This window comes from Phocoena phocoena, chromosome 11 (genome assembly GCF_963924675.1).
Source record: "Phocoena phocoena chromosome 11, mPhoPho1.1, whole genome shotgun sequence".
Lineage (NCBI taxonomy): Eukaryota > Metazoa > Chordata > Mammalia > Artiodactyla > Phocoenidae > Phocoena > Phocoena phocoena.
Genome location: NC_089229.1, coordinates 81,303,103 through 81,319,402, shown reverse-complemented (window position 1 = coordinate 81,319,402; position 16,300 = coordinate 81,303,103).

Genomic DNA, 16,300 nt, shown 5'->3' with positions numbered 1-16,300 from the left:
CTCTCCATGGATTTGCCTATTCTGGAAAACATATAACATAAATGGAAACATATAACATGTTGTCCTTTGCCACTGGCTTCTTTCACTTAACATAATGTTTTCAAGGTTCCTTGATGTTGTAGCATGTATAAATACTTCATTCCTTTTTATGGCTGAATAGCATTTCATCAAATGGATAAACCACATTTTATTTATCTATTTATCAGTTGATGGACATTTGGGCTATCTCCACTTTTGGCTATTATGAATCACCTGCTGTTAACATTCATGTAAAAGTTTTCTTTTTTAAACAACTTTATTGGAGTATAGTTGCTTAACAATGTTGTGTTAGTTTCTGCTGTAAAACAAAGTGAATCAGCTATACATATACATATATCCCCATATCCCTTCCCTCTTGCGTATCTCTCCCACCCCTCTAGGTGGTCAAAAACACAGAGCTGATCACCCTGTGTGATGCAACTGCTTCCCACTAACTATCTATTTCACACGTGGTAGTGTACATATGTCAATGCTACTCGCTCATTTCGTCCCAGCTTACCCTTCCCCTTCCCCGTGTCCTCAAGTCCATTCTCTAAGTCTGTGTCTTTATTCCTGTCCTACCCCTAAGTTCATCAGAACCTTTTTTTTTTTTAGATTCCATATGGGTTAACATACGGTATTTGTTTTTCTCTTTCTGACTTACTTCACTCTGTATGATAGATTCTAGGTCCATCCACTTCACTACAAATAACTGAATTTTGTTTCTTTTTATGGCTGAGTAATATTCCATTGTATATATGTGCCACATCTTCTTTATCCATTCATCTGTCATTGGACGCTTAGGTTGCTTCCATGTCGTGGCTATTGTAAATAGTGCTGCAATGAACATTGTGGTACATGACTCTTTTTGAATTATGGCTTTCTCAGGGTATATGCCCAGTAGTGGGATTGCTGGGTCGTATGGTAGCTCTATTTTTAGTTTTTTAAGGAACCTCCATACTGTTCTCCATAGTGGCTGTATCAATTTACATTCCCACCAACAGTACAAGAGGGTTCCCATTCCTCCACACCGTCTCCAGCATTTATTGTTTGTAGATTTTTAGATAATGGACATTCTGACTGGTGTGAGGTGATATCTCATTGTAGTTTTGATTTGCAATTCTCTAATGATTAGTGATGTTGAGCATTCTTTCATGTGTTTGTTGGCAATCTGTATATCTTCTTTGGAGGAATGTCTATTTAGGTCTTCTGCCCATTATTGGGTTGGGTTGTTTGTTTTTTTGATATTGAGCTGCATGAGCTGCTTGTAAATATTGGAGATTAATCCTTTGTCAGTTGCTTCATTTGCAAATATTTTCTCCCATTCTGAGGGTTGTCGTTTTGTCTTGTTTATGGTTTCCTTTGCTGTAGAAAAGCTTTTAAGTTTCATTAGGTCCCATTTGTTTATTTTTGTTTTTATTTCCATTTCTTTAGGAGATGGGTCAAAAAGGATCTTGCTTGGATTTATGTCATAGAGTGTTCTGCTTATGTTTTTCTCTAAGAGTTCTATAGTGTCCTGCCTTACACTTAAGCCTTTAGTCCATTTTGAGTTTATTTTTGTGTTTGGTGTTAAGAAATGTTCTAATTTCATTCTTTTACATGTAGCTGTCCAGTTTTTCCAGCACCACTTATTGAAGAGGCTGTCTTTTCTCCATTGTATATTCATGCCTCCTTTATCAAAGATGAGGTGGCCAGTTGTGGGTGGGTTTATCTCTGGGCTTTCTATCCTGTTCCATTGATCTATATTTCTGTTTTTGTGCCAGTACCATACTGTCTTGATTACTGTAGCTTTGTAGTATAGTCTGAAGTCCGGGAGCCTGATTCCTCCAGCTCCGCTTTTCTTTTACAAGATTGCTTTGGCTATTCAGGGTCTTTTGTGTTTCTGTACAAATTGTGAAATTTTTCGTTCTAGTTCTCTGAAAAATGCCATTGGTAGTTTGATAGGGATTGCATTGAATCTGTAGATTGCTTTGGGTAGTATAGTCATTTTCACAATGTTGATTCTTCCAATCCAACAACATGGTATCTCTCTCCATCTGTTTGTATCGTATTTAATTTCATTTATAAGTGTCTTATAGTTTTCTGCATAGAGGTTTTTTGTCTCCTTAGGGAGGTTTATCCCTAGGTATTTTATTCTTTTTATTGCAGTGGTAAGTGGGAGTGTTTCCTTAATTTCTCTTTCAGATTTTTCATCGTTAGTGTATAGGAATGCAAAGGATTTCTGTGCATTAATTTTGTATCCTGCTACTTTACCAAATTCATTGATTAGCTCTAGTAGTTTTCTGGTAGCATCTTTAGAATTCTGTTTGTATAGTATCATATCATCTGCAAACAGTGACAGTTCTACTTCTTCTTTTCTGATTTGGTTTCCTTTTATTTCTTTTTCTTCTCTGATTGCCATGGCTAAAGCTTCCAGAACTATGTTGAATAATAGTGGTGAGAGGGGGCAACCTTGTCTTGTTCCTGATCTTAGAGGAAATGTTTCAGTTTTTCACCATTGAGAACAATATTGGCAGTGGGTTTGTTGTATATGGCCTTTATTATGTTGAGGTAGGTTCCTTCTATACCTACTTTCTGTAGAGTTTTTGTCATAAATGGGTGTTGAATTTTGTCGAAAGCTTTCTCTGCATCTATTGAGATGATCATATGGTTTTTCTCTTTCAGTTTGTTAATATGGTGTAACCCATTGGTTGATTTGAGCATATTGAAGAATCTTTGCATTCCTGGGATAAATCCCACTTAATCATGGTGTATGATCCTTTTAATGTGCTGTTGGAAACTGTTTGCTAGGATTTTGTTGAGGATTTTTGCATCTGTGTTCATCAGTGATATTGGCCTGTAGTTTTCTTTCTTTGTGACATCTTTGTCTGGTTTTGGTATCAGGGTGATGGTGGCCTAGTAGAATGAGTTTGGGAGTGTTCCTCTCTCTGCTATATTTTGGAAGAGTTTGAGAAGGATGGGTGTTAGGTCTTCTCTAAATGCTTGATAGAATTCACCTGTGAAGCCATCTGTCCTGGGCTTTTGTTTGTTGGAAGATTTTTAATCACAGTTTCAATTTCAGTGCTTGTGATTGGTCTGTTTATATTTTCTATTTCTTCCTGGTTCAGTCTTGGTAGGTTGTGCTTTTCTAAGAGTCTGTCCATTTCTTCCAGTTTGTCCATTTTATTGGCATATAGTTGCTTGTAGTAATCTCTCACGATCCTTTGTATTTCTGCAGTCAGGTGTTACTTCTCCTTTTTCACTTCTAATTCTGTTGATTTGAGTCTTCTCCCTTTTTTTCTTGATGAGTCTGGCTAATGGCTTATCAATTTCGTTTATCTTCTCAAAGAACCTGCTTTTAGTTTTATTGATCTTTGCTATTGTTTCTTTCATTTCTTTTTCATTTATTTCTGATCTGATCTTTATGATTTCTTCTCTTCTGCTTTGTGGGGTTTTTTTTTTTGTTGTTGTTCTTTCTCTAATTGCTTTAGGTGTAAGATTAGGTGGTTTATTTGAGATTTTTCTTGTTTCTTGAGGTAGGATTGTGTTGCTATAAACTTCCATCTTAGAGCTGCATCCCATAGGTTTTGGGTCATCGTGTTTTCATTGTCATTTGTTTCTAGGTATTTTTTGATTTCCTCTTTGATTTCTTCAGTGATCTCTTGGTTATTTAGTAGCATATTGTTTAGCCTCCAAGTGTTTGTATTTTTTACAGTTTTTCTCCTGTAATTGATATCTAGTCTCATAGTGTTTTGTACAGAAAAGATACTTGATATGATTTTAATTTTCTTAAATTTACCAGGGCTTGATTTGTGACCCAACATATGATCTATCCATGAGAATGTTCCATGAGCACTTGAGAGGCAAGTATATTCTATCATTTTTGGTTGGAATGTCCTATAAATATCAATTAAGTCCATCTTATCTAATGTGTCATTTGAAGCTTGTGTTTCCTTATTTATTTTCATTTTGGATGAATGGTCCATTGGTGAAAGTGGGATGTTTATGTCCCCTACTATTATTTTGTTACTGTCGATTTCCCCTTTTACGGCTGCTAGCATTTGCCTTATGTTTTAAGGTGCTACTACGTTGGGTGCATAAATATTACAGTTGTTATATCTTCTTCTTGGATTGATCCCTTGATCGTTATGTAGTGTCCTTCTTTGTCTCTTGTAATACTCTTTATTTTAAAGTCTATTTTGTCTGATATGAGAATTGCTACTCCAGCTTTCTTTTGATTTCCATTTGCATGGATTATCTTTTTCCATCCCTTCACTTTCAGTCTATACGTGTCCCTAGGTCTGAAGTTGTTCTCTTGCAGGCAGCATTTATCTGAGTCTTGTTTTTATATCCTTTCAGCTAGTCTATGTCTTTTGTTTGGAACATTTAATCCACTTACATTTAAGGTAATTATCCATATGTATGTTCCTATTACTATTTTCTTAATTGGTTTGGGTTTGTTACTGTAGATCTTTTCCTTCTCTTGTGTTTCCTGCCTAGAGAAGTTCCTTTAGCATTTGTTGTAAAGCTGGTTTGGTGGTGCTGAATTCTCTTAATTTTTGCTTGTCTGTAAAGCATTTAATTTCTCCGTCGACTCTGAATGAGATCCTTGCTAGGTAGAGTAATCTGGTTGTAGTCTTCTTCCCTTTCATAACTTTAAATGTAACATGCCACTCCCTTCTGGCTTGCAGAGTTTCTGCTGAAAGATCTGCTGTTAACCTTATGGGGATTTCCTTGTATGTTACTTGTTGTTTTGCCCTTGCTGCTTTTAATATTTTTTCTTTGTATCTAATATTTGATAGTTTGTTTAATATGTGTCTTGGTGTGTTTCTCCTTGGATTTATCCTGTGTGGGACTCTGTTCTTCTTGGAGTTGACTGAATATTTCCATTCCCATATTAGGAAAGTTTTCAACTACAATCTCTTCAAATATTTTCTCAGTTCCTTTCTTTTTCTCTTCTTCTTCTGAGACCCCTATAATTTGAAAGTTGGTGCATTTAATGTTGTCCCAGAGGTCTCTGAGGCTCTCCTCAAGTCTTTTCATTCTTTTCTCTTTATTCTGCTTTGCAGTAGTTATTTCCACTATTTTATCTGCCAGATCACTTATCCGTTCTTCTGCCTAAGTTATTCTGCTGTTGATTCCTTCTGGAGAATTTTTAATTTCATTTATTGTGTTGTTCATCATTGTTTGCTCCTTAGTTCTTCTAGTTCCTTGTTAAACTTTTCTTGTATTTTCTCCATTCTATTTCCAGGATTTTGGATCATATTTACTATCATTACTCATTTTTCAGGTAGACTGCCTATTTTCTCTTCATTTGTTTGGTCTGGTGGGTTTTTACATTGCTACTTCATCTGCTGTGTGTTTCTCTGTCTTCTCATTTTGCCTAACTTACTGTGTTTGGGGTGTCCTTTTCGCAGGCTGCAGGTTCATAGTTCCCCTTGTTCTTGGTGTCTGCCCCAGTGGGTAAGGTTGGTTCAGTTGGTTGTGTAGGCTTCCTGGTGGAGGGGACTGGTGCCTGTGTTCTGATGGATGAGTCTGGATATGTCTTTCTGGTGGGTAGGACCATGGCTGGTGGTGTGTTTTTTGGGGTGTCTGTGAACTTATTATGATTTTAGGCAGCCTCTCTGCTAATGGGCGGGGTTGTGTTCCTGTCTTGCTAGTTGTTTGGCATGAGGTGTCCAGCACTGGAGCTTGCTGGTCATTGAGTCTGGTCATTGAGTCTTGCTGGGTCTTAGCATTGAGATGGAGATCTCTGGGAGAGCTCTTGCCGATTGATATTATATGGGACCGCAGGGTCTCTGGTGGACCAATGTCCTGAACTTGTCTCTCGCACCTCAGAGGCTCAGGCCTGACACCAGGCTGGAGCACCAAGACCTTGTCAGCCACACAGCTCAGAAGAAAAAGAGAGAAAAAAATTTATTAACTTAAAAAATAATAATTAAAAAAAGAGAGCAACCAAACCAATAAACAAATCCATGAATGATAACAAGCACTAAAAACTAAATTAAGATAAATATAAATATCAGAAGCAAATAAGTCACAGAGAGCAAGCCCCAAGTCTACAGTTGTTCCTAAAGTCCACCGCCTCAATTTTTGGATGATTCGTTGTCTCTTGAGATATTCCACGGATGCAGGGTACGTCAAGTTGCTAGTTGGGATTTAATCTGCTGCTCCTGAGGCTTCTGGGAGAGATTTCCCATTCTCTTCTTTGTTCGCACAGCTCCCAGGGTTCAGCTTTGATTTTGGCCCTCTGCTTGTAGGTCACCTTCAGGCATCTTTCAGGAAGTCTGAGGTCTTCTGCCAGCGTTCAGTTGGTGTTCTGTAGGACTTGTTCCACTTGTAGATGTATTTTTGATGTATTTGTAGGGAGGAAGGTGATCTCCACGTCTTACTCCTCCACCACCTTGAAGGTCACATCTCATGTACAAGTTTTTGTGTAGACAAAAATACTTCCAGTTCTCTTGGGTGTACACCTAGGAGTTGAATTGCTGGGTTATGTGGTAACTGAACTGCCAGACTGCTTTCCAAAATGGCCACATCATTCACTCCCACCAGAACTATATGAGGATCTTAATTTCTCCACATCATAAGGGATATTTTAATAAATGACATGATAAATGTCAAAGTGAAGCATGTGAAGTCATGATCTCTCTTAATTTACTGGCCATAAGCTCAGGTAACTTTAAATTCTTAAGACTTGATTGATTCAACCTGAAAAGTAGTATTTAAAGTACATGTCTACTGGAGAGCAGACTTGAGGATATGGGGAGGGGGAAGGGTGAGCTGTGACAGGGCGAGAGAGAGGCATGGACATATATACACTAACAAACGTAAGGTAGATAGCTAGTGGGAAGCAGCCGCATGGCACAGGGATATCGGCTCGGTGCTTTGTGACCACCTGGAGGGGTGGGATAGGGAGGGTGGGAGGGAGGGAGATGCAAGAGGGAAGAGGTATGGGAACATATGTATATGTATAACTGATTCACTTTGTTATAAAGCAGAAACTAACACACCATTGTAAAGCAATTATACTCCAATAAAGATGTTAAAAAAATAAAATAAACTACATGTCTATGTTGTATCTAAGAGAACTTTTTGGAGTTTAGAATACATCTTAATATTTATATAATGAAGTAAGAGCTTCACTTCATAAAGAGAAATGGCCAAGGATTATAAGATAATTAATAGATTTTATTTTGTAGTTTGGAATTCTATTACGTGAATTTCTGTTAAGGGAGGGACTCAAAGATCTCATCTGTTGATAACAACCCATAAATTAATATGGTCAACTTCTTAAGGGCCTGTATGATCTGGCCCTGGCTCCTTTTCCATTCTCCTACCATCCTTCTTTTTATTCGCTGAATGTCAGGTTATCTCTGTGGCTTTGTGTGTCTCAGCCTTACTTTGAGGAGTCACCAGGCTTCTTCCCCAGATTCTGATTGGGTGGAATGGCCTAGGTTTATGCTATCGTGGAGTAAATAAAATAAGATACTGCCTAGTTTGTGTTTTTGTTTTGGGCACTGATGGGGAGGAAACCCTAAATCGTTCTGAATAAAATCAAGACAGTGAGTAATCCTGTTGAATGCTTTAGAACTGACTTTGTGAGATAAATATGAACACTGTGGACTTGTGTGATGATAAAAAAATAGACCAACGTGATGTGCTGCTTTGTAGAGTTTAGGTAAGTGAAAAATTGAGGGGTTGAAGCAAGCTATAGTTCCTCTACTTCTGGTTTTATGTTTTGGCATCTCATATTCCATAATATTTAAACTCAATTCCACCTTGTTTCAAGCATGGCTTTCTAAAACTGTGTCTACATGAAGTGAACACATGAACCCAAAGGATTGTAACATGGTGAATTTTTCTTTCTAAAAAAACTTACTTTATCTCTCAGTTGTGCTCTTAGGTGACATTTGCATTCAGCATTGTCTTGAAAATAAATGAAGACTTTACAGGAATCACAGTGGACAAAATGCTGTGTCTGTCCATTCATTACTGGCTGATCTTAGTGCAATTACCATTGTCATCTCTATTGTTACACACTCAGACCTGCTGGGTGCCCCATGCAAATGCCGGAATTTTTTTTTTAAATCAGAAATTCTCTTTGTTCCCCATCAAGCATTATTCCTGTTTAAGGTTTGCAATTAGAAAACCGTCAAGCTATCTTGTATTTTAAAGTACTGGTAGAGGTTAAATGCCCTCTAGTTCTCCAAGGACCCAGTGCAGGGAGAAAATTAAAGGCTCCTCTGCTGCTCTCCTCATCCCTGCAGGGAAGGTGAGAAAGCACAGCTGCAGAAAGGTTAAGAAACCTGTACCAGGTCATTCAGCTGGTCTCATAATGTCCCATGGAGACACAGTTGGCACTGACCATCACTGCAGACCCCAGCCTTGGACCACGATTCCCCACAAAGACAGAGAGGCCCCTTGTGCCTCACTGCACACAGCTGGTCAAGTCCATGCTGATATGCCGTGTGGCTGACAGGGTCTTGGTGCTCTAGCTGCGTGTCAGGCCTGTGCCTCTGAGGTGGGAGAGCCAAGTTCAGGACATTGGTCAACAGAGACCTCCTGGCTCCAAGTAATATCAAATGGTGAAAGCTCTCATAGAGATCTCCATCCCTACGCTAAGACCCAGATCCACTCAAAACCCAGCAAGCTACAGTGCTAGACACCTCATGCGAAACAACTAGCAAGACAGGAACACAACCCCACCCATTAGCAGAGAGGCTGCCTAAAATCATAACAAGTTCACAGACACCCCAAAACACACCACCGGACACAGTCATGCCCACCAGAAAGACAAGATCCAGCCTCATCTACCAGAACACAGGCACCAGTCCCCTCCACCAGGAAGCCTACACAACCAACTGAACCAACATTATCCACTGGGGGCAGACACCAAAAACAATGGGAACTATGAACCTGCAGCCTGTGAAAAGGAGACCCCAAACACAATAAGTTAATCAAGTTGAGAAGACAGAGAAAAACACAGCAGATGAAAGATCAGTGTAAAAACCCACAGACGAAACAAATGAAGAGAAAATAGGCAGTCTACCTGAAAATGAATTCAGAGTAATGATAGTAAAGATGATCCAAAATCTTGGAAATAGAATGGAGAAAATACAAGAAATGTTTAACAAGGAACTAGAAGAACTAAGGAGCAAACAAACAATGATGAACAACACAATAAATGAAATTAAAAATTCTCTAGAGGGAATCAACAGCAGAATAACTGAGGCAGAAGAACGGATAAGTGACCTGGAAGATAAAATAGTGGAAATAACTTCCACAGAGTAGAATAAAGAAGAAAGAATGAAAAGACTTGAGGGCAGGCTCAGAGACCTCTGGGTCAACCATAAATGCACCAACATTTGAATTATAGGGGTCCCAGAAGAAAAAGAGGAAATAAAAGGGACTGAGAAAATATTTGAAGAGATTGTAGTTGAAAACTTCCCTAATATGGGAAAGGAAATAATCAGTCAAGTCCAGGATGCACAGAGAGTCCCATACAGGATAAATCCAAGGAGAAGCATGCCAAGACACATATTAATAAAACTATCAAATATTAAATACAAAGAAAAAATATTAAAAGCAACAAAGGAAAAGCAACAAGTAACATACAAGGAAGTCCCCATAAGGTTAACAGCTGATCTTTCAGCAGAAATTCTGCAAGCTAGAAGGGAGTGGCAGGACATATTTAAAGTGATGAAAGGGAAAAAGCTACAACCAAGATTACTCTAGCGAGCAAGGATCTCATTCAGATTTGACAGAGAAATTAAAAGCTTTACAGACAAGCAAAAGTTAAGAGAATTCAGCACAACAAAACCAGCTTTACAACAAATGCTAAAGGAACTTCTCTAGGCAGGAAACACAAGAGAAGGAAAGGACCTACAGTAACAAACCCAAAACAATTAAGAAAATGGTAATGGGAACATACATATTGATAACTACCTTAAAGGTAAATGGATTAAATGCTGCAACCAAAAGACATAGACTGGCTGAATGGATACAAACACAAAACCCATAAATATGGTAGGTATGAGAGACCAACTTCAGACCTAAGAACACATACAGACTGAAAGTGAAGGGATGGAAAATGATAATCCATGAAAATGGAAATCAAAAGAAAGCTGGAGTAGCATTCTCATACCAGAAAAAATAGACTTTAATATAAAGACTACTACAAGAGACAAAGAAGGACACTACATATGATCAAGGGATCAATACAAGAAGAAGATATAACAATTGTAAATATTTATGCACCCCACATAGGAACACCTCAATACATAAGGCCAATGCTAGCAGCCATAAAAGGGGAAATCGACAGTAAAACAATCATAGTAGGGGACTTTAACACCCCACTTTCACCAATGGACAGATCAACCAAAATGAAAATAAATAAGGAAACACAAGCTTCAAATGATGCATTAGACAAGATGGACTTAATTGATATTTATATGACATTCCAACCAAAAACAACAGAACATACTTTCTTCTCAAGTGCTCATGGAACATTCTCATGGATAGATCATATGTTGGATCACAAATCAAGCCTTGGTAAATTTAAGAAAATTGAAATTGTATCAAGTACCCTTTCCGACCAAAACACTATGAGACTGGATATCAATTACAGGAAAAAAAAAACTGTAAAAAATACAAACACATGGAGGCTAAACAATACGCTACTAAGTAACCAAGATATCACTGAAGAAATCAAAGAGGAAATCAAAAAATACTTAGAAACAAATGACTATGAAAACACGATGACCCAAAACCTATGGGATGCAGCAAAAGCAGTTTTAAGAGAGAAGTTTATAGCAACACAATCCTACCTCAAGAAACAAGAAAAATCTCAAATAAACAACCTAATCTTACACCTAAAGCAATTAGAGGAAGAAGAACAAAAAAACCCTACTCAGCAGAAGGAAACAAATCATAAAGATCAGATCAGAGATAAATGAAAAAGAAATGAAAGAAGCAATAGCAAAGATCAATAAAACTAAAAGCTGGTTCTTTGAGAAGATAAACAAAATTGATAAACCATTAGCCAGACTCATCAAGAAAAAAAGGGAGGGGCTTCCCTGGTGGCGCAGTGGTTGAGAGTCCATCTGCCAATGCAGGGGACATGGGTTATGCCCTGGTCCAGGAATATCCCACATGCCACGGAGTGGCTGGGCCCATGAGCTATGGCTGTTGAGCCTGCGCGTCTGGAGCCTGTGCTCTGCAACAGGAGAGGCCACAACAGTGAGAGGCCCGCGTACCACAAAAAAAAAAAAAAAAAAAAAATGGGAGAAGACTCAAATCAACAGAATTAGAAGTGAAAAAGAAGAAGTAACAACTGACACTGCAGAAATGCAAAGGATCATGAGAGATTACTACAAGCAACTATATGACAATAAAATGGACAACCTGGAAGAAACAGACAGATTCTTAGAAAAGCACAACCTTCCAAGACTGAACCAGGAAGAAATAGAAAATGCAAACAGACCAATCACAAGCATTGAAATTGAAACTGCGATTAAAAATCTTCCAAGAAACAAAGCCCAGGACCAGATAGCTTCACAGGCGAATCCTATCAAACATTTAGAGAAAAGCTAACACCTATCCTTCTCAAACTCTTCCAAAATATAGCAGAGGGAGGAACACTCCCAAACTCATTCTACGAGGCCACCATCACCCTGATACCAAAACTAGACAAGGATGTCACAAAGAAAGAAAACTACAGGCCAATATCACTGATGAACATAGATGCAAAAATCCTCAACAGAATACTGGCAAACAGAATCCAACAGCACATTAAAAGGATCCTACACCATGATCAAGTGGGGTTTATCCCAGGAATGCAAGGATTCTTCAGTATATGCAAATCAATCAATGTGATACACTGTATTAACCAATTGAAGGAAAAAAACCATATGATCCTCTGAATGGATGCAGAAAAAGCTTTCGACAAAATTCAACACCCATTTTATGGTAAAAACCGTCTAGAAAGTAGGCGTAGAGGGAACTTACCAAACATAATAAAAGCCATATATGACAAACCCACAGCCAACATCATTCTCAATGGTGAAAAACTGAAAGCACTTTCTCTAAGATCAGGAATAAGACAAGGTTGTCCAGTCTCACCACTATTATTCAAGATAGTTTTGGAAGTTTTAGCCACAGCAATCAGAGAAGAAAAATAAATAAATGGAATCCAAATCAAAAAAAGAAGAAGTAAAGCTGTCACTGTTTGCAGATGACATGATACTATACATAGAGAATCCTAAAGGTGCTACTAGAAAACTACTAGAACTAATCAATGAATTTGGTAATGTAGCAGGATACAAAATTAATGCATAGAAATCCCTTGTATTCCTATACAGTAATGATGAAAAATCTGAAAGAGAAATTAAAGAAACACTCCCATTTACCATTGCAACAAAAAGAATAAAATACCTAGGGATGAACCTACCTAAGGAGACAAAAGACCTGTATACAGAAAACTATAAGACACTGATGAAAGAAATTAAAGATGATACAAACAGATGGAAAGATATACTGTGTTCTTGGATTGGAAGAATCAACATTGTGAAAATGACTATACTACCCAAAGCAACCTACAGATTCAATGCAATCCTTATTAAACCACCAATGGCATTTTAACAGAACTAGAACAAAAAATTTCATAATTTGTATGGAAACACAGAAGACACCGAGTAGTCAAAATAATCTAGAGAAAGAAAAACGGAGCTGGAGGAATCAGGCTCCCGGACTTGAGACTCTACTACAAAGCTATAGTAATCAAGACAGTATGGTACTGGCACAAAAACAGAAAGATAGATCAATGGAACAGGATAGAAAGCCCAGAGATAAACCCACGCACCTATGGTCACCTTATTTTTGATAAAGGAGGCAAGAATATACAGTGGAGTAAAGACACACTATTCAATAAGTGGTGCTGGGAAAACTGGACAGCTACATGTAAAAGAATGAAGTTAGAACACTCCCGAATGCCATACACAAAAATAAACTCAAAATGGATTAAAGACCTAAGTGTAAGGTCAGACACTATAAAACTCTTTGGGGAAAACATAGGCAGAACACTCTATGACATAAATCACAGCAAGATCCTTTTTGACACATCTCCTAGAGAAATGGAAATAAAAACAAAAGTAAACAAATGGGACCTAATGAAACTTAAAAGCTTTTGCACAGCAAAGGAGACCATAAACAAGACAAAAAGACCACCCTCAGAATGGGAGAAAATGTTTGCAAATGAAGCAACTGACAAGGGATTAATCTCCAATATTTACAAGCAGCTCAATAATAAAAAAATAAACAACCCAATCCAAAAATGAGCAGAAGACCCAAATAGACATTTCTCTGAAGGAGATATACAGATTTGCAACAAACTCATGAAAGGATGCTCAACATCATTAATCATTAGAGAAATGCAAATCAAAACTACAATGAGATATCCCCTCACACCAGTCAGAATGGCCATCATCAAAAAATCTAGAAACAATAAATGCTGGAGAGGGTGTGGAGAAAAGGGAACCCTTCTGCACTGTTGGTGGGAAAGTAAATTGACACAGCCACTATGGAAAACAGTATTGAGGTTCGTTAAAAAACTAAAAATCAGGGGGGGGACCTTGAAGATGGCGGAAGAGTAAGACGCGGAGATCGCCTTCCTCCCCACGGATACACCAGAAATACATCCACACGTGGAACAACTCCTACAGAACTCCTACTGAAGGCTGGCAGAAGACCTCAGACCTCCCAAAAGGCAAGAAACTCCCCACGTAACTGGGTAGGGCAAAAGAAAAAACAGAGACAAAAGAATAAGGACGGCACCTGCACCAGTGGGAGGGAGCTGTGAAGGAGGAAAAGTTTCCACACACTAGGAAGCCCCTCCGCGGGCGGAGACTGCGGGAGGCAGAGGGGGGAGTTTCGGGACCGAGGAGTAGTGCACAGCGACGGGTGCGGAGGGCAAAGCGGGGAGATTCCTGCACAGACGATCGGTGCTGACCGGCACTCACCAGCCCGAGTGGCTTGTCTGCTCACCCGCCGGGGCGGGCGGGGCTGGGAGCTGAGGCTCGGGTTTTGGTTTTGGACGGAGCTCAGGGAGAGGACTGGGGTTGGCGGCTTGAACATAGCCTGAAGGGGTTAGTGCACCACGACTAGCCGGGAGGGAGTTCGGGGGAAAGCCTGCACCGGCCGAAGAGGCAAGAGACTTTTTCTTCCCTCTTTGTTTCCTGGTGCGCGAGGAGAGGGGTTTAAGAGCGCTGCTTAAAGGAACTCCAGAGACGGGCGCGAGCCGCGGCTAAAAGCGCGAGCCCCAGAGACGGGCGCGAGCCGCGGCTGAGGGCGCGAGCCCCCGAGACGGGCGCGAGCCGCGGCTGAAAGCGCAAACCCCAGAGACGGGCGCGAGCCGCGGCTAAAACCGCGGACCCCAGAGACGGGCGGGAGACGCTAAGCCTGCTGCTGCCGCCACCAAGGGGCCTGTGTGCGAGCACAGGTCACTCTCCACACCCCTCTTCCGCGGAGCCTGTGCAGCCCGCCACTGCCAGGTTCCTGGGATCCAGGGACAACTTCCCCGGGAGTACGCACGGCGGGTCTCAGGCTGGTGCAACATCACGCCGGCCTCGGCCGCAACGTCACGCTGCCTCTGCCGCCGCAGGCCGGCCCCGCACGCAGTGCCCCTCCTTCCCCCATCCCCCAACCCCCGGCCTGAGTGAGCCGGAGCCCCCGAATCAGCGGCTCCTTTAACCCCGTCCTGTCTGAGCGAAAAAACAGACGCCCTCCAGCGACCTACACGCAGAGGCAGGGCCAAATCCAAAGCTGAGCTCCTGTGAGCTGTGAGAACAGAGAAGAGAAAGGGAAATCTCTCCCAGCAGCCACAGAAGCAGCGGATTAAAGCTCCACAATCAACTTGATATACCCTGCATCTGTGGAATACCTGAATAGACAAGGAATGATCCCAAATTGAAGAGGTGGAATTTAGGAGCGAGATCTATGATTTTTTTCCCTTTTCCTCTTTTTGTGAATGTGTACGTGTATGCTTCTGTGTGAGATCCTGTCTGTATACTCTTGCTTCCACCATTTGTCCTAGGGCTCTATCCGTCCATGACTTTTTTTTAAAAATTCTTTTTCTTAATAATTAAGTTTAATTGTAATAACTTTATTATACTTTACCTTCGTTCTTTCTTTCCTTCCTTCCTTCCCTCCTTTAGACAACGAATCACCCCAAATTGAGGAGGTGGTCTCAGGGAGTAGGATTTATGATTTTTCCCCCTTTACCTCTTTTTGTGAAGGTGTATGTGTATGCTTCTGTGTAAGATTTTCTCTGTATAGCTTTGCTTCCAACATTTGTCCTAAGGTTCTATCCGTCCCTTTTTTTTTTTTTTGTAAATATTTTTTAATTCAATAACTATATTATACTTTATTTTATTTTTACTGTATCATCTTTCTTTCTGTCTTTTTTCCTTCTTTCCCTCCTTCCTTCCTTCCTCCCTCCCTCCCTCCCTCCCTCCTTTCTTTCCTTCTTTGCTTCTTTCTTCCTTCCTTCCTTTCCTCCTTTCCTTCTTTCTTTACTCATACTTCTACTAATTCTCCCTACTTTTTCTCCCTTTTATTCTGAGCTGTGTGGATGAAAGGCTCTTGGTGCTCCAGCCAGGAGTCAGGGCTCTGCCTCTGAGGTAGGAGAGCCAACTTCAGGACACTGGTCAACAAGAGACCTCCCAGCTCCACATAATATTAAACGGTGGAAATATCCCAGAGACCTCCATCTTAACACCAGCACCCAGCTTCACTCAACGACCAGCAAGCCACAGTGCTGGACAACCTATGCCAAACAACTAGCAAAACAGGAACACAACCCCACCCATTAGCAGAGAGGCTGCCTAAAATCATAATAAGGCCACAGACACCCCAAAACACACCACCAGACGTGAACCTGCCCACTAGAGAGACAAGATCCAGCCTCATCCAGCACAACACAGGCACTAGTCCCCTCCACCAGGAAGCCTACACAACCCACTGAAACAACCTTAGCCACTGGAGACAGACATCAAAAACAACGGGAACTACGAAAGTGCAGCCTGCAAAAAGGAGACCCCAAACACAGTAAGATAAGCAAAATGCGAAGACAGAAAAACACACAGCAGATGAAGGAGCAAGATAAAAACCCACCAGACCTAACAAATGAAGAGGAAATAGGCAATCTACCTGAAAAAGAATTCAGAATAATGATAGTAAGGATGATCCGAAATCTTGGAAGTAGAATGGACAAAATGCAAGAAACAGTTAACAAGGACCTACAAGA